The sequence below is a fragment of the Marmota marmota genome, unplaced genomic scaffold (genome assembly GCF_001458135.2).
Source record: "Marmota marmota marmota unplaced genomic scaffold, marMar, whole genome shotgun sequence".
Lineage (NCBI taxonomy): Eukaryota > Metazoa > Chordata > Mammalia > Rodentia > Sciuridae > Marmota > Marmota marmota.
Window position 1 is genome coordinate 4,519,468 of NW_025999894.1, and position 19,857 is coordinate 4,539,324.

The window sequence follows — 19,857 nt, forward strand, 5'->3', positions numbered from 1 at the left end:
TCCTCTTAGTTTCCCTCAGTGCAGTGGGGAAAGATGGAGAAGAGAGATCAAGGTGTTTGTGGTCACGATTCCCTCCCGTGAGAGGGCTTCCTAAGCTGGGTTTCTCTGCAGGTCAGAGGGCTCAGCGCTTCTCAAAGACCATCCTGCTCAGTAAAACTTTTCTCTCCCCTGTCGACTCCCCCCTTTATCTCTTTGGTGACAACTCTTACTACTATCAAGCCTTGGGTTTTGCCTTGCGAATCCCCTACCTTCAGCCACACCTCGGTAATGAGTTCCTTCTTTCTCCTTTAGTGTTAAGTGTGTGTTCTGTGTCTCTCCAGGACCGTGATGGATACAAAAGTAAGGGCAAGAATTTTTTGAGAGGGGAGTGGGGGAAGAAAAAAAAAGAAGAAAATGGAAACAACAATTTTTTTTATTTGGTAGCTTTCTGTTGTACTTACTTACATTTTGCACTAAAAGGATTCATACCTTTGTTCGCAAGAAAAATATCATTATGGAAAATGTGGTAATGCTTTCAGACAGCAAGTAATTGCACTCTCAGACATCTTCCTCTGTGTTTTGGTCCTTTCTTCACGTGACCAGCTCTACTGAGGGCAAGAATCCCTGAACCCGCCCTTTGCTCCTGACCACCAGGCATGGGTGGTTTTGGCCGCTGGACCTTCCTCCCCTCTCATTCTGTGAATGAAGCGCCCTTAGAGCTGCTGAGTGACTGCGGCCACCGGTGCTGCACTTCTTGTTTTGATTGTACTTTGAGTCCCCACCTGTGTTGAGTGACTTCTGAGAGGAGCGGATTGGTCCCATCCTGCCTCAGGCCTGGTCCTCCTCAAACTCTCCAAGTGCAGTGGGGAAAGTGGCAGAAGCCAGAGGAAGGCAAAGGGAGAGCAGTAAATGGGAAGGCCAGCGCAATCATCTTGTTGTCATAAATGCCCCGGAGAAAGATGATCACATCCCCATTACTAAAGGCAGTTTGATGTTTTTTTTTTTTTTTTAATTTACCTTTTTAAAAATAATTAGTTTTTAAAAAAATCTTATAGATATGATTTAAACTCTATAGGTTCTTTTAGTTGCACTGTTTGTACTGTACATATCCCAATTTCTGGGATTACCTGGAAGGATTAGGCAGTAGGCAAAGAGTATACGATATTTAATAATACATAATTTCTTATAGAATAATGAGGTACTTAAGTGCTTTGTCTGATGGTTTTTATAGATAACTTTATACCACAGAGTAGAGATGGGTAGATGTGAGTGTCCTGAATGGATTTGGGTTTAAGGGAAAGAAGGAAACTGAAACTTATTAGACACTAATAACACCTATGTGCAGTATAATTCACGTTTTACAGATCTCACCTTATCTAACAGCATGGTGCCGTTGGTATTTTTATTTCCCTTTTATACACAAGGAACTTGCCCAAACTTTATAGCTTATAACTGATTTGGATCTTCATACTTTTTTTTTTAAATAATTTTTAAAATATTTTTTATAGAAAATTGCTATGTTAATAATATCAATTCATCTCTCAAGTAAATAACTTTTGTTCAAATTGAGGACCCAAAGATGATTTTATTAAAGGAAACGATTGTGCTAACTATTTTAAGGAATATTAATATCAGCAAGGAGAATTTCCAGATATTGAGAGAAGGGGCCTCTTCCTATAAGAAGCCAAATGTTTCAAGGTAAGACAATAAAACATCAAAAGCAATCGGAGTTCTGCTGTTGCAAGAAGGATCCAGTAGCAATCTTTCCATGTGTGAACTAGCCACGTCTCCTGTGTTCAGTATGACTAGACTAAAATACACCTAGCACCCATCAAGCCTCTTGTTTATTCTTCATAACCCACAGTAGAATCTCAACTTGTTATTGGCACCCAAGTTCATCTTCTATGACACTGAGATAGATTCCCAGGTTTAAAAAATTAAGGGTGATTGTGCCTGGACAAGTTCAGGTCCGGGTTCATGTCCCAGAGCTGTGAGATGGCACGGGTGATGATTTCCTCACCCACTGGTCTCGCCTTGCGAAGCCTGTTTCGCTTAAGTAATGTGGATTCAGTCTTGATGGATGAATCAAAGATGAACTACCTGAGGGTTTTTTTTGGTTTTTCCTCATCTCCTGAAGATGCTCTAGGGTTGGAGAGTTGTTCTCTCCTCCCTTTGAAGCCACAGGTTACTGACCTGATGAATTCTAACTTCAATCACTCAACCCAGGCAATACCTAGCAGGAGATAAGAGGTTGATTCTATGGAAAAATAGATCTGTTGTCTCTGGGACTGACTCTGGACAGAGAGGACAAGAAGACCAAAGAGGACCTGTGAAGCTTGTGCCCCAGCCAAGCAGCCCCACTATCACCCCAAGTAAATAACTACAGAATCTCCAAAGGAAACCTCCCAGCTCTCCTGGAGCTGACCCTGGTCATGCACCTGACCATATCACCAGCAGATTGCTTCAGATCCCCTTTGTCCCATTAGTACACCTGTCCCCAAGGATCTGTGTGCTTTTGCTTCTAAGGGCAGGTGCCTGAGACTCCTTGGAGGACACTCCTTGCTACTGGAGCCTCTTCAACCTGCATGCCATAGACAGAACTAGAAGTGTCTGCTCAGGTGACATTTAGCCAGTGACTGATTCAAGAGGAGGTGAGAAGGTCCAGTGTGCATTCCTCATGGAGGGTTTCCCTGTAAGAGGACAGGAACTGGCTAGTGCCTGGCATCTCAGTCTTGCTTGGTGTTGGTCTTATCCTCATCTGCCAGGCTGACCCCATTCCCTGAGAGGTCACTAGGGTGACTGCTTAATAGATCACAATCATAAGAATCCATTTCAGATCCTGTTTCTGGGGAAACTGAACTGTGATGGTGCCCAATCACTATGCAAAATGCACCAAACACACAGACCTTCACATCCGTCACCCAGCATCTCAGCCCTAAATATGAATGTCCACCCAGGGATCACCAGACGTCCTCTGAAAAAGCTTCCAAGATGAAACTTGGAGACCAAAAAACCCAATCAATATGAAAATCAGGGAACAAAAACAACCACCACCAAAGAGTCAGAAGGCCAGAGTCAATGTCAATATTTACATTGGCTTGTTTACATTGTTTTTACCATTACTAAGGGTTGTCATCATCCTTACCTGGGAAACAGTAGAAATGAAAATTCTCATGTCCATCCCAGACCTATGGAGTCAGAGACTATGGAGCCTCTGTATAGAACCCAGAAATCTGAGTTTTAATAAGGCCTGCTGGTGGCTCTCATGTATAGAAGAGTTGACACCATACCAGAAACGTGTAATGATAAAAAAAAAAAAAAAGTTTGTGATGTGATTTATAAGAGGAAGGCAGAGGAAAGAGTCCCCAGGGAGGATGGAGCAGGAGAAATCTAATTTAGCATAAGTAGAAGTCAACAGACTAATAACTAGCATTGTAGTATCAACAAATAGCCAATCACTCATTTGGTGAATAGATAAGAATTGAGTACTTTGGTGGCGGGTGTGGTTCTAGAACCTGATGATACAATCATATGCAAGAAAAAAAATCACTGTGGTCATGAAGTTCACGTTCTAGGAACATAAGAAACACATGAGACATTGTTGTGGTGGGATGGTGCATCTCCTATGAGCAGCCATTGGGCATTTTCTAGCTTGGATCGATTGTGAATAGAGTATTTTGGGGTGCACAGAGCACATGCATTCTTTGGTCTTAGAGAAGATGTATCTAAGAGTGGAACTGTTGGGTTATGAGTAGGTGTTTGTTTAACTTTATTAGAAATTGCCAAAGTGTTTTCCAAGGTGGTTGAGCCATTTTGTACTCCCACGAGTAACAAGGAGAGTTCTAGTCACTCTACTTCTTTGACAATAGTCGGTATTGTCCATTGCTTAAATTTAGCCATTTGGGTGGGTGTGTGGTAGAACCTCTTTGTGGTTTTAATTTTAATTTCCTTGATGACTAATGATGTAGAGCACTTTTTTTTTTCCATAGGCTTATGGGCTATCAGATGTCTTCTTTTGAGAAGTGCTTACTCAAGTCTTTTTCCTATATTTTAATTGGGTTGCATGTCTTTTATTGAGTAGTAAAAGTTCATCCTCTTCTGGATATGAGTCCTTTGTCAAACCACGTTGTGGTCAGTGATTCCCAAAGATCCTCAGTTCTTGTGTTCACACCCTGTGTAGACAGTCCCTGCGGGACCTGTAGCTAGTATCTAGTCCTCAGAGGCAAAGTGGCAAGATGTCACTTTTCCTGGATTTGGATGATAAGATCATCACTTATGTCTTGCTGTAGACTTTCTTGCCTTATTGGCTTGAAATCTTGACTACAGTAGGGAGAGAGACCTAAAGCAGAAAGTACAGCTAAACCACACTCAAACCATGGAGAATTATGAGATTATAAAGGTACCTTATTTTAAGATACTAAATCTGTTGTAATTTATTACATAGCAGTACATATACACATCTAATGGAAATATTTTTTCTAAGTTATGAATTTCCATAGTGGTGGGCATGCAGCAGTATTTAAGAGTAGTTTTATTTTGCATTTCCTTAATGATGATTTTGATACATGTTGTGTTATGGATATCTTTGGTGGGAAGTATTTGTTGAAACGTGTTGTCCAGATTTGATTTGATTTTTAATTTTTTGAATCTCATTAAAATGCTGAGATTGGCCTAGAACTTATGATCCTCCTGTTTCACTCTCACAAGTCTCTGGGATTGCAGAAGTTCTCCACTGATAATTTGATTGCTTATCTTTTATTATTATTAAGTCATAGGATTTTTTAAAAAAAATTAGTTATAGATGGACATAATATCTTTCTGTTGTTTATTTACTTTTATGTGGTGCTGAGGATCATGTGCAAGGCAAGTGCTCTACCACTGAGCCACAACCCCAGCCCAAGTCATAGGATTTTTAAAAATAAATTCTGGCCATTATAAATCCATAAATATATTTTCTCCCTGAAGAATGACTGTTTTTTTTTTTACTTTTTTTGAAGTTTTCTTTTGGTAAAATTTATAGAATAAATTTTGACAAGTTCTAGATAATCAAGAGTAAGATGAGGGAGAGGAGCTTGGAGGACATTGTAATACTACCAGTGAGAAACGGGAGGGTGGCCTGGAGGCAGGAGGGCATTGTGAGGGATGCTCCTCTTTTGATAATATCTCAAAGGGAAAGTGTCCAGGATTTGGCTGTAGGGTGAAAGGAAATAAAGAAATGTCAAGAATGACTCCAAAATTCTTGACTACTATAGGTGAGAGTCTGGACCTTCTCCCCGTGGGAACTACTGGTGACTTCCCTTCAAGCCAAGGCATTTACCACAGTCTCTCCTGCTCTCTGTCACTTTGGAAAATGTAGCCCACTATCAGTTGCCATTTTCATCATGTTTACACCATGCTTAACTAGGTGCCTCATTTACATTTCCACCTGACTCTGGGAGATCTTTGATTTTGCAATTACAGAAACAGACAAATGTCCCCTAAGGTTGGAGTTAAAAGGCAAATTCTCCGGCCAGAACAATATTGCAAGGTGTGGAAAAGACCAAATTAAATACAGTAATATGAAGTAAGAAATATTTAGCCCCTCTTTTCTATGTCTGGAAGGTGTCTGCTGCCACCTTTAACTTGGTTCCGATTTGCTTCTACTCCTCCATGGACTAGACCTTAGTCTGTATTTCTGTGCCAGAAATTTGGCATTGCCTTTGCCAATCTCCCTTTCTTCCTGACTACCACAGCTACTGGCCGTGACCCTGTCTTTGAACTCTGTCAGGACTTGTCTACATTTCTTTTACGATTACAAACATTCTTTGGTATTTTTATCTGTTTTCTATTTTTCCCACCAAAATGCTAACTCCTCCAGAGGAGAAGACATGCTCCATCCACACCATGAACCTCGTCTCCCTAAAAGGTGCTAAAGTGCTAACCAGAGTGTTGATTCTGGATTTTGATTCCTAAGGCTGTTGAGCTTCCTCCATGTTGGAAACAGAATTCTGAAATGAACTGAATACATGGTTTTAGACTGTAGAACTGTGTCAATGCAATATGACGCCTTGCACACAAGCACCTCTGAGAGAAAATTGTGCTCTGCCTCTTAATTTTCTGTAAGGCTAAGGACAAATCGCTTCCTGTGCCCTGATTTCCTTCAGGGTTGATAGAGTCTGTCAAAGTTTGTTGTCTGGGAGCATAAACTCCAGTAGATAAAGTGCTTAATCTTGATCTGGGCTAAGTAAGTACTAAATAAATATCAGGTCCTTTTCTTTTTCAACAGTTTTATTGAGATAACTTTATTTTTAGTAAAAGCACAGTATTAATGTAACCATCACCATAATCCAAACTTAAGACACTTATATTATCCTCCCACCCCTCAAAAAATAGATTCTTCCTGGGCTTTGGCAGTCAATTCTTATTCCCATTTTAAGCTACAGACAATCACTAATCTGCTTTTTTTCTGGATATTTCATATAAGGCTGTTATATAATGTGTAGTCCTTTGCACCTGCCTTTTTTCATTTGGCATGAGGATTTTGAGGTCCATATATGTTGCCGCGTGCATCAGTGAGATGAGCAAAAGATTCGTTTTATTTTGTTTTTTAAAAAAAGAAAAATTTTCAGCCTTCAAGTGTTTAGTAGAAATTAGGCAAAGTCATTGGATCCAGTTAGCTGCATATTGAAATTGACGTCTGTACAAAACAGTTTTGGTTTTTCCTTCAGGAAGTGTCTTGTGCTCCTTTCAAATACATCCTGACACGCCAGATTCTCATGGATTATTTCAAAATATTGTAGTGTCCAATCACTAAATATCATGAGAACTAAATGACTGCAGAAACCGGTTCCGGTAAATTCAGATCCACTTTAGATGGAACCCCTGTGTACAGCCTTATTTAAAGAAAGATTATCGAATTTTGCTGTGTATGGTGACAAGGGAGATCTTACCTAAAGTCAAATTTGATATAACATTTAATGAAGCATTTTGGAAAGTCATTCTGTCTTTAATCTCAAGGCAAGGAAAAAACAAAACAAAATACCAAGTCTTACTCTGGGTAGTTTGGTGAAAAAAGAATTTCCCACATGACAAAGAGAAAAAGTTAACATGTTCCTGAGCACTGATAAGTCAGCAAAGGAGGAACATGTATAGCAGGAAAATTGGGCTCTTTTTTCCCCTTAAATATTGACCATTTTCTCAGAAATATGTGGCAGTGTAATGTTATCATTTTTAAACTGCTCCCACTGGCAATGTGGATATCTCTGTCATCTTGGAGATGTTTTGCAAATATTTCTTTCCTTGGCCAAGCCACAAATTCAATTTGTGCCCAGTTAAATCCTCATAAAATAGTGTCTTTGACAAATGATTGTTTTTTTCCTTCCCAGCCCAGGAAAATGCCAGACAGGGCTATTTTCACTTTTGGTGGGAAATGTTCCATTTAGACTGACGCACAATTACGTGGCAAATATCTTGATGTTCCTTTCTTGTCATTCAGCTCAAGTTCAGAGTTGTGTAAGTGACCTGATCATTATAATAAAAATAGCTAAAAATAGAATGTGGACATCTCTTTGTACTTCAAGCATGCTACTTAAATTGTCTCATTTATTTTTCATGCCAAGCCTAACTGTAGTGGGGGAAACTGAGACTAAGGAAAACTAAATAATTTATTTATAATCAGTAAGTGACAGTCTTACCCTTCATCATCCTAAGGCATCTTTAATTAGTATCAAATAATAATATTTTAATAAGACCTAACCACTTTAAAATATTGAAAACATTGTTATATATATTTGGGGGTTATAAGCACAAAAATAAGTGCTTCTATGATTTATAATTTAGAGAGTAATGATAGTTGACATTGTAATAATTCCCATGAAACCATATAGATTTTGTGGAGAAACACAAATTGCATAGGGGATTAATTTAAAAGATCTTGGACATCCAGAATATATTCGCGTAATAAACAGATCCTTAAAATAGTCTATTTAGACACACACATATGTACAAAGACAATCAAAAAGGACTCCTGCGTTGTTTTGTAAAACCTTAGGCAGTCCCTAAGACAGAAAGTTTTGTAAAATGCCTGTGATAAAGCAAAGAATTGGAATGACTTTGAAAAGCCGTAACCCCAACTTATTGCCATGGTAATGGGGATGCATCTTGATTGGATGGTGAACAGCCCATGAGAAGGATGGGTGGGCTGCAGCTGTCCTGGACTCCCTAACCTACTTTTGAACCTCATCTCTCTTCATCCACAATTCATATCTCACACACTTCCTTAACCTCCTTGCTGATCTCTGCGCATACCAAAACAATCTGCCAGGTAATTTCTGGAGTCATCTGCAGTGGTTACCGCTATCTCCATACCCACCTTTCCTACCTCAATACATTTTTTAAAGGCTTCTTCTTTCCCACTCCATCTCATGCAAATGACTACATTTTCCTCTCAATAGCAAGGAAACCAAAACCAGGAGTTGAGGACGCCAGAATATAGCTTAAAGATTGGCTACTCTTAGTCTAGAACATGGATAAAAAAAAAAAAACAACTATTTCTATAAAGATCCAGATGAATAATATTTTTGGCTATGTGGGCTGTGTCGTCTCTGTCACAGTTACTCAACATGTGAGCATGGTTGTGTTCCAATAACACTTTATGTGCAAACAAAGGCAGTCAGTGCACTTGGACCTATGGGCACAAGGTTTGCCAACCCCAGGTTTGAAATGATGCACCAGGTGATTCGGGTGCTGGGTTCTCAGTGGAATGTTTGTTTCACCTTCAGAGACACGCCAAAACCTAAGTGTGAGAATGCCAGGAGTGAGGTCCCCATGGCAGCTGCAGCTCCCCAGCCTGTCCTAAGTCAAGTTTAGGTATTGCCTGCTTGGATCTCTTCACGCAACCATGCCAGGCGATCAGATAGCATGACTATTTTTAGCATTCTCTCTGAATGTGTTTTTTAAACTGTGTGGGAAAAAATGTTCCGTTTCTGGCTGATAACTGCTGATGTCATGAAGAACAATGAGAGCAGTGTTATCCTTAACAGAGATCTCATTGGGTCATTTTCAGGGGGACATTGTCTTGGTTACGTGGAGTGTGGAGTGGCCAGGCCGTGTCAGACTTCACACATAGGTTTGTTGGCACAGTGACATGTCTGTGGCTACTTGGTTTATGTTTTTAATGGTTGGGTGTACTCTACCACACAGTTCAGATTTTTAAAAATTAAAGGCTTGCCTTTGGTCATTTCAGAGGGTTTGTGTCATGGAAAGAGAGAATGAATGATTCAAATAGTAAACATATCCATCTTTGCAGCAGACCCTCGCTTGGCACAGCATTGGACACAGCCTTCTTAGCGGGACTAATGATGGCCTAGGCTTCCACATGCGTACGTGACCCAATGTTAGAAAGACAACAGTGTATCCAGGGGCTGTATCAACAGTTTGCAGTGAGCAGGAGAGCAGTTCCGGAGGGGCTCTTGGCAGAGATCTGCACCTGAGCTTTTAGTGCAGCTCCTATTTCTAATCCTAAATCAGGCCCCCACACTCAGCCTCTCACTTTAATAAGCACCAAATCCACATGCTGGGTTTTAAAAGAAAGAAAAAAACCTACATTAACGTTAAAACTTCCCTGAAACCTACTCATGGGAATGGTGCACATATGGTGTTGTAATTTTTTTTTTTTTGTCAAGACATCTGTAGAATTCAAGAAATCACTAAAATCTGTTAGATTCCAGAAACTTTTATAAACTGGACTCCAAAATAGATAAATTATTTTTATTAGATTCAATACTAGAAAATTCTAGCTGAAAGTAACTTTTCAAAGGAAGAATTTGGGTAATATGGAAGTTTGTATCTTGATGTCATAAAGCAAGTGCTGAGAAAATTAATTTCTAATGCGTGTGTGATTCCGTATAGTCACAAAAGCTCTGTGCGTGGATGATGGGCAGCAATGGTGGGCCCACAAGTTCATTGACTGGGATCTTTCTCGGCACCATTTTGGGATGCTTGTGCTTGCTATTTGTGCAATGAATAGTTTTGAGTGACTTGCTGGATGCCAGGCATTGTTAAAGTATTTGGAATGCAGCTCTTCCCACACCAGCAGGACACCAACCAGCAGAAACATTAATTCCATAAACAAACATTTTAAGTGACAGATAACTCATGGACTACAACAGAATCTGGAAAACTTACTTAAGATCTTGGTTTTTACCTGGAGCCTGTACATGAAGTATGTGTCAGTCAAGATAATATCAAGCCAAGAGTGTTCCAGGCACCAAGAATGATATTGAGGCTTTAAAGGAGAGAGAGAGAGAGAGAGAGAGAGAGAGAGAGAGAGAGAGAGAGAGAGAAATATGTTTAGGGGAAGAAAATTTTGTCAGCATAGCAGAAGCACAGAAAATGAATGGAACAGAAGCAAACACTAATTTTGGAGGTGTGGATAAGTACTACTGGGGTTTGGATAGCACAATGAGGAATCAAGATTTCATTTGCATTATCCTTCACATCTCTACTTGCTGTGGCTTGAATAATGGTGTCTCCTGCAAAATGCATGCTGAAATTTAACTCCCAGTGCAACCGTGTGTGGTCTTTGGATGGTGGTGGGGCATTAAGGGTGAGGTCTTCATGGATAGGATTAAGGAACAGTTCACACGGGGTTCAGCCTTCTTAAGGTTTTACTTTTTGCCACAAGGGGACTCAGCTATAAAGCCCTCAACAGATAACAAAATCTGGTACCTGGCTCTTGGATTTGCCCATCTTCGGAGGTCTAAGAAATAAATTGTTATTGTTTATGAATTATTCAGTCTGCAGTATTTTGGTACACCAGTACACACAGACTAAGAAATCCTTAAAAAGTGTATTATTCAAAGAATGGTTTGGATAAAGACTCCTTTTCCAGAGACATATTCTGCAAAAACGTGGTTACAATGGTGAAGTCAATTCTCAATTCACTAAGCACATCTTCTGTGTTCTGTAGAAATAAGTAGGTTATATTAGTAAATACTTTATCTCAGAGGAGATGGTATAAAGAAGGACAAATATTCTAAGAAAGAATAACAGATGCCCGGCTTTGAGAGCCATATGTGAAAACTTGCATATATTTTAAACATTTCATAGCAATAAACTCCTTTTTTAATCAGAAACTGACTAAAACTATTTTCTGAAGGAAATTTAATCAACTAAGCACAACAGAACAAGCCACCTCATTGGAGAAAATGTCTAGTATAAAAAAATTTTAAATAACATTGAGGTTGAGTTTGGTGGTACACACCTGTAATCCCAGCAGTTCAGAAGGCTGAGGCAGGAGGATTAAAAATTCAAGTTCAGTCTCAGAAGCTTAGAAATGCCCTAAGCAACTTAAGACCATGTCTCAAAAATAATAATAATAATAATAATTAAAAGATCTGGGGATGTTGCTCAGTTGCTAAGGGACCATGTTTTCAATCCCTGGCACCAAAGGAAAAAAAATATGTATAATAATGATAATTGTTTTAGAATATAGCAGGAAAAAAGTTTTACTACTTTAACATAAATTCCTATTTTTTCATGTTTTACAAATTGTTTTAAAAATTTTGAACATCTCTACGGTGACAATCATCTCATTTTTGTATTTTTTTGTGACTTAGGCATTTTCCATATCTCATATCATTATATCCCTATATCATTCTCATTGATAATGACAGCAAACATTCTACCTCAAAGAAATGACTTGTGACTTAATTCTGATTTTGTGTCAGCGTTGGATGATTGAGAAAGCTGTTTACAGAGAAGAAGATTTTCTTTATGAAGGCTTAATCTGGACTTGAATTAGTAAATTTAAGTAAAAAAAGAATAATTTCCATAAATTGTTGGAACAGTGTAAAGTACCTTCACCTCTAACATTTGGCTACGCCAAGGTGAAAAGATTGAAATTTCAGCAATCTGGATATCTGCTCAAAACTTGTATTGTTTAAATTCTACTCATTTTTAAGTAGGCTTTATTTTTAGAGCAGTTTTAGGTTCACAGCAATTTTGAGAGGAAAGTATAGAGTTCCCAAATGCCCCTTCCCCTCCACATATCATGGCCCCCTGTGAAAAACATGCCCCATGGGTATGGCATATTTGTTACAAACAATGAACCCAAACTGACACATTATCAGCACCCCAAGTCCATAGTTTACATTAGGGCTCCCTCTTGGTGTTGCACATTTTATGGGTTTGAGCAAAGGTATGATGATGTATATCCACCCTTAAGGGATCATAAGAAGAGTCTCACTGCCCTAAAAATTCCCCTCCGCTCTGCCTATTCATCGCTCCTTCCATCCTAATGCTTGGCAAAAGTGAACCATTTTTTACAGTCTCCACAGTTTCGCTTCTCCCAGAATAGCATACAGTTGGAACCATATGTATGTACCCTTTCTCACTCGGCTTCCCTCACTTAATACTATGCACTGAAGTTTCCTCCATGTCTTTTCACACCTCCTCAGCTCATTTTTTTTAATTTTAGCACTAAACAATATCCCATTGTGGGGATGTTCCACAGTTTATTTATCCTCCTTGGTTGCTTCCAGGTTGTGCCCATTGTGCTTCCAAGTGTGGAAGCAGATCTCCAACTTCCCAATCAGTCTTCAACTTGGTCGTATGCAAGTTTTGGCAAAATATGTAACCTTTCTCCTTGGCTTCTTTCACTTAGTAATATGCATTTAACTTTCTTCCAGTTCTTCTAATGGCTTCCCGGTGCATTTCTTTTTAGCACTGAATAATATTCCATCATGTTTACATACCACAGTTTATCTACTCAGGTAATGGCACACATCTCATATGTTATATAATGCCCAACCCACTTGGGAAAATACCAAAGTGCATGCTTCCTGGATGATGTAGCAAGAGTATGTTTAGTTTTGCATGAAACTGCCAAGCTATTTTCCCAAGGGCCTGTACCATTCTGCATTCTCACTAGCAATGGATGACAGTTCCCATTGCCCCATATTTTTTGCCAGCATTTGGTATTTCAAATTATGGATTTTGTTTTAAAAAATAATTAAGACAAAGTTCTAGTTAATCAAGGTTTTGAAATGATTTCACCAGAGTTCTATTTAAACATTTTTGCATTCACCAAAATGTCTAAAATCATTGATTTAGATTTTAGACATTTTGGTGAATACAATGATATGACTCCATTTCCTTTCGCCCAGGAGAAACATCACTAATAGACTGTGAGCCTTTCCTTATTAACACTTTGATCAGGGAGTATGGATGAAAATAATGAAAAGAAAATGCAAAATGTGTGATTGACTTAGCACACATGGTTACTCCTCTCGCTCCCTTTCTCTGCCACTTATTTCCTATTAGCTGATGCATTCTAATGACATCACTATCAAGATCAATAGAAATGCTTTCCTTGCCCAATCCCCAAATCAGTCATCTGAGACATCCTCTTAATGGACTTTGCGGGCTCCACTTGCCACACTTGCCTGTGACTTTGCTCATTGCATGGAACACATCTCATTCTATGGCCCTTGCTACTCTACTTCTTATGAAGTTCTCTGCATTGGAGTCAAAGGAACTTGGCCATATAACTTATCCTCTTCACTAAATACCTTTTTTTTTCTAAGTAATCTCCTCCAATCCCATGGATTTAAAAATCTTCTATATAGTGATGAGTTAGGAATTTATAGCTCGAGTCCTGAACCCTTCCTGAACTCCAGACTCATAAATCCAACTGTAAAATTTAGATTGCACAAAACCAAACAATTGATTCATAAATCTTCCTTTTCTCACACTCCCCATCCACAGCCTAAATGTAATATTCTTCAGTTTCATGCTTCTCAGAAAGTGGCACCCCTCTCTGTTCATTGGCTTCTGCTGGAAAGGTCAAAGTCACTCTTCAGTTCTCTTCAACAGTGAGTTCTTACAGCTCTGTCCTCAAATCATCCTAAATCTTCTACTCTTCACCATCTTCCTTCTAAGCAGTCTTCATGCCTCCCTGAAGCTGCTACTGTTGTCCCCCTAGTCTGACTCCTTCCTCTCTGACTTCTCTGTAGTGCAATCTACTCAGTGGCTGGAGTCACATAACATGATGGAAGTAATAGACTTTCCCTGCCTCAGTTTGGCTGAGACATCAACATTGGGTACCAAAATGAGTATGAGGTGAATTCTTCAGTGCTGTTTTTTCAGAACAAAACCTTAACTATCAGTCCAAGGGTTTTGGATCTTCCTTACTCATTGAGCAAGAGTCCAAAGAATTTGGGAAGAGTGGCTAGATAAACAGGTGTCTTTTTCTCCTGTCCAACAAAGTTTGCAAGAGGGCGATAAATGTTAGTAGAAGGAATTTGGATATATATTTCTAGATGATCAGGAGACTAGCAAAGGTGTCTTCAAAGTCACCAGGAATAGCAATGCAAAGGAAATAAGGAAACACAATAGTAGCTCAGGAGAGATCAGTTCCTGTTGAATTGAGTTATATGCCTAGAGAATGCAAAGGTCTCATGAGCAGGTTCCATTCACATACAATAACATGGAGAGACAGTGGTGAGTCAGGAGAAAGAAGCCCCATTTTGACTCCTTTGCAATGCAGGCCAGCTTCCCTTCTAGTGTCAGCCTGACTAGGAGAAGAAAGATGAAATCCAAGTCAAACTCAAGACTGGGATTATTACACAACATGGGACATCCTCCACAGCTGAAATACGGTTGGCAATTTAAAGTAATCAAACTGCTGTCTATTAGTTAATAGAGAAATGGTGAACCTGCCTGAGTTTTTATCCAGGAGCTAGAAAAGATTATTCCCACTAAATAGATTTTAAAGAGATGGTAGGAATGTAATATAAAGGCATTGGATTTTGTTACCGGTCATACTTGTTCAAAAGTCCAGTGAGGTGATCTCTAAAATATGAATCACACTATGTTTTTCTATAATTCCCTCCAATACTTTCCATTAGAATAATATCCAAAAAAATCCGTGAATACCTCAGAACCTTCAGTTTCACAGTATTGTGTGCCTATTGATGCCCTCCATCCATCCCCTACTGATTTGCCCTTTGCTAACTATTCCACACACAATGGCTGGTCTCCTTTCTGTTTCTCGAACATGTCTAGCTTGTCCTTCTTAAAAGACATTTCCCTTGCTTTTCTTCAACTCTGGTTTCTTCTTCCTTTAGATAGTTACAAAACTGACACCCCATTTCTTCAGGAGTACTTAAGACTTATTTTTCACAGAATTTTCCTAGATCACATTATCTGATTGTTCCCCTCCCACCATTTTTCCATTGGACCATGACCCTTTCTGGTGTCTTTCCACACATTACCTTATACAGGCTTGCCTGCTTTCTTCCCTGGTTACCTGTGTCTTTACCTGATTACCCACTCACGGGTCTTGCCTTACTCTTCACTGTGGTCCCAGAGCCTGAGAGAATATCTGGGACACAGCAGATTCTCAATAACTCTCTTTGAAAATATAAATGAGTCAATATTGAGAACTGAATAAGACTGATCTCTTAAATACAGAGTATAGTAAAGTGTCTGTGCTTATCCCCAACCCTTTCATGACCTCAATGGAACCTCCCTCAGAGGAGGTTAGAGTTGAAGCTTCAGCCCACCGTGCCTCAGGATAGGGGTGTATTTGGAGATGGACCCTGTAAAGATAAGATCAAGTTTAAATGCCACCATTAGTGTGGGCTTTCATCCAATCTGATCCTGTCCTTATGAGAAGAGAAGACAAACACAGCACCGATGTGTGCACAGAGGGTTGGTCATGTGCACAGGCACAAAGGGCAGCTGCCTGGAAACCAAGGAGCAAGGCTTGGGACAGTTTCTTCCTCTGTGACCCTCAGAAGATGCAGGTCTCCACATCCACAGCTGTCAACATTAACTGCTGCCTTTAAACCACATAGTCTGTGGGGTTTGTAACTGTGGGTCCCGCAAACTGACCCCCTTCCCTTCCTTCAGCCCAACATTACATTTCCACAGGGGTGGACATCTAAAGAAATCAAGAATCAATGGCTTCATCATGGCAATCCTGATGATGGCTCTACGAGATTCATGGATCTCTTACCAAATTGGAAAAAAATGAGCTTTTACTGGCTACAAAGGATTAACAAGGTGACTTCTTAGAAACTATTTTATTGTGATAAAATATATGTAACATAAAATTATAACGTCATTTGACCATTTTGACCAGTACTAAGAGTCTAGGTCAGTGGTACTAATGTGCAGCCATAACCAACACTCATCTCAGGAACTTTTTCATTGTCTCAAACAGAAACTCTGCACCCATTAGACCAACTTCCCATTTATCTGCCTTTTGTAACCAACATCTTATTTCACATCTTCATGAATTTTGTTATTCTGAGTACCTCATGTGGGTGGAATTACACGACATTTACTGTTTCCTATGTGCTTGTTTAACTTAGCATCATATTCTTAAGATTCGCCCCATATTGTAGCATGTATTGGAATTCCATTCCTTTTCAAGGTTGAATACCAATCTGTTGTATATTCACATGCCTCCTTTTATTTATCTATTTATTGCATGTGTGGTCCCCTTTGTGCCTGTCCCCTTGACAGGTGCCTCTCCTGAAATGTAACTTTTAATTCTCACAGGATGCAGGTACTCCCCATGCAGACATGTTACAGGAGCGTCTAAGTGGGTGGCATGAACATATGGTATGTTATAATCTCAACCACTCAAAGAAGCCCTTGGCAGCATGAAAGGTTAAATCCAGTATAACAGAATATGTGGTGACTGTGTCCCGTGTCTGTCTTGTATGAAAGAAAATGATGAATTTTTATTCTTTATAGAGAGATCCTTCTGTTAGCAACTGAGTCTTTTCCGTTCTGTTTTAATTGACAAATAATAATTGTGTGTACTTATGAGATATAATTCAATAGATGTGTACAAAGGATGAGTAAATCAGGCTGATTTGCATAATTATTACCTCACCTTTTTGTGGTCAGATCATTTAATATCCCATCTTTTGGCAATTTTGAGTAGTTATTATTAACTAGGATCACCATCATATGCAATAAATCACTAAAACTTATTCTTTCCATCTAACAAACTTTGTCCCCTTTGAATAACATCTCTCCCCTTCCATCCTGCCCTTGGGTCTTTACTACTTGAAGGTCACTTTCTGAACTTCCTCCTGAATTGATAGTCTGTGTGGGAGAAAAGGCAGGTACTGTTGGTCAGGTGAACTACCAATGAGCCAGTGTGTCAACACATGTCATGGAGTGGGGACAAGGGAGCATGAGAGGCAGAAGCAGCTTTGTTGAGTAGGGATGGATGAGACTATTCCACCCTTCCTTCAGGACATCCAAGATAAACCCTCCAATACGAATAATCTGGACAAAGACAGGTTTCCCATTAGCCCAAACAAGGCAATTCTTCCACAAGCCACACAAGGATGATTACATCAAATTATACTGAAGCTCAGATAATATGGAAGCAATGAGCCACCCATAGAGGCAATCCTAGTCTATATGACTCACCATTTTGAGGAAATATTAGCATTGGCTACCCAACATTTCTCTTTGTCTTACTTTTCCAGATCACCAAAAAGTTATATAAGACTTCAAAGCAGCCAAAATAGGCAGAATAAACTACCTAAAGTGTTTGGATGGCTACTTTCATTACCAACAGCCTCAGTCAACTTACTTAGTATTTCTCAGAAATGTAGAAGAACAATTTCTAAGCATTGCAACAGGCTCACCCCACTCTGAGAAGTGCTGCTCTCTTCACATCGAATGGCTCAGCAGTAGCTCAGGTAGAGCACAGTTGGAGGTTCAGAGCAAATAGTTCTGCACATGTTAAGAAAAGCTTCTTCTCTCAGTACATGTGGTTATTAGGCTCTTCAGCAATGATAAATGCAAATAATATAAATTTCTTTATATTATAATATGAATTTATTTTTTTCCAAGAAATACAAGATAATAATGTCAATATTTCAGTAGATTAATGCCCACATGTCAAATGATGATCTGATGGCCCTCAATAATGAAATAAAGACAAAAAGAAAAGTAAATTAGATGAGTTGTAACCCAAGTCCTCCCTAGACTGAACTCTTATGATTCTTCATTTTTCCATGAGAGACAAATTTATGTTTTATTTCCATGTTCTTATAATAAAGCACAGATGAGAAAATCACTCCTTCTCATCTAATCTAGATGAAAGGTTTTGGAAAGTTTTTAGTTTGAGGAGGGCTTTTGTGCAGTGCTTCATGACTAAGGATCATGCAAGATCCAGTGGCCACACATCCTCAGAATTCCCATCTTTGTTGTTAATTGCTCAGTATTGTTCAAAAAAGTCAATAGTCGATGACCATTTTAAGTCATAGAACCCTGCACCGACCGTGCCATACATCAGCATTTGTGAACACACATGTTGGCCAAACAGAAGGCTATAGGGGAAGGTGCAGAGAGCTGGGTTCACAGAATGAGAATATAGTAGGGTTCAGTGCTTGGAGCGTGCACATAAATTAGCAACGTTGGAACACAGGCTGTAAATGAATTCTCAAAGAAAAAGAAACATCCACAACAGCCACAGTGAGGGAAAGACATATGTATGTATATGAGTGAACACACTGTTATATGCAAAGATATATGTTACTGCATGTGTGTGTGTGTGTGTGTGTGTGTATGTTACAATCCCATGTGGACATGCTAATGTCTGGAAGACACCCTTTCTAAGATGCAGTCAAAAGTAAAGAGGGCAGAAAAGGCAGAGAAAACCAGTGGAATATTACCTGGGTCATGTTTTGAATTTTCTTAGTTATGGATTCTCCTGCCCTGCTTTTCTTCTTGTAGACTATTGATTTGGCTTTGATTTTGAACTCTTTCTTCGATGCCACTTGCTTTAGACACAGAATAAATAAATAAATAGAATGACCATTGATTTTCTCATGGTCAGTCCCTTCCTGAGGCCCTTAGAGCTAATCAGTTACTACCCCCCTCCTGCTTATCTTATCAGGACTTTCTAATTTCCTCCATTAAGCGATGTCTGACTCAGTAGCTGCTGAAATCTTTCAGTCTGGGTACATAAGAAGATTAAACCGAGCCACAGAGCTCCCTTGATCTTCTCGGCTTCCCCTTGTTGAAGGCGTGTCTCTGTTGACCATGCAAGATAAGGGGTGCAGACAAGGCAAGAATAGAGCCTTAGAAGATGCAAAGGGTTTAGAGATTTCTGTTGTGTATACAGTAGGTGACAAGAAAATTCCACATGGGAAAAATATAAAGAGTTCTTCAACTAGAGCTCATTTGACTCAGCTTTGAAGAAGCAGGGCTCTGATGATGTCTGAGGGTGTAGCCAGATTCCAGCCCTTTTAAAGAGTAGTGATTAGTTGAAGTGTTTCTGACAGCTAAATAAATATTTTCTAAATAAAAATATACCGCCTGTTTTAAATGGAATATCAGAACCATTTTTAGAAAGGAGGATTGCTACTCTCGGCTTCCCTAGTCGCCAGGTTCTGTTCTCAGCAGAAACTGCTATTTTACTGACCATCGCCAGCTGGAAGCGCCTCGGTGCCCAAGTAAGTGGCATTTTGGTTAAACCCTACGAGGTCTAAAGCTTCAGGAAGCAGTGCGTAGCTGCACTGCAAGCAACGTAGACTTTAGAAAAGTAGATTTTTTTAAAAGCATTGTTCAATCTCAGATTCAGAGTGTAATGAGTAATTAGAGAGAAAGCATTTACAATAGAATCCCAGACAAAGAGAGATAACTTTATCACTCAGTAACCAATCCCAGGGACTGTGGGTGACTTGGGAACCAAAAAAAAAAAAAAAAAAAAAAATCAATGTGGCAACATGAAATATCCTCTTACAGAGTGAAAAGGGAATTATAATAAGAGTAGGATGAAGGAGATAGAATCCAGGACCACTGCACAGATAGAAAAAAACTTTGAAACATTCTGTCCTGAATGATTTGACTGTGTGTGTG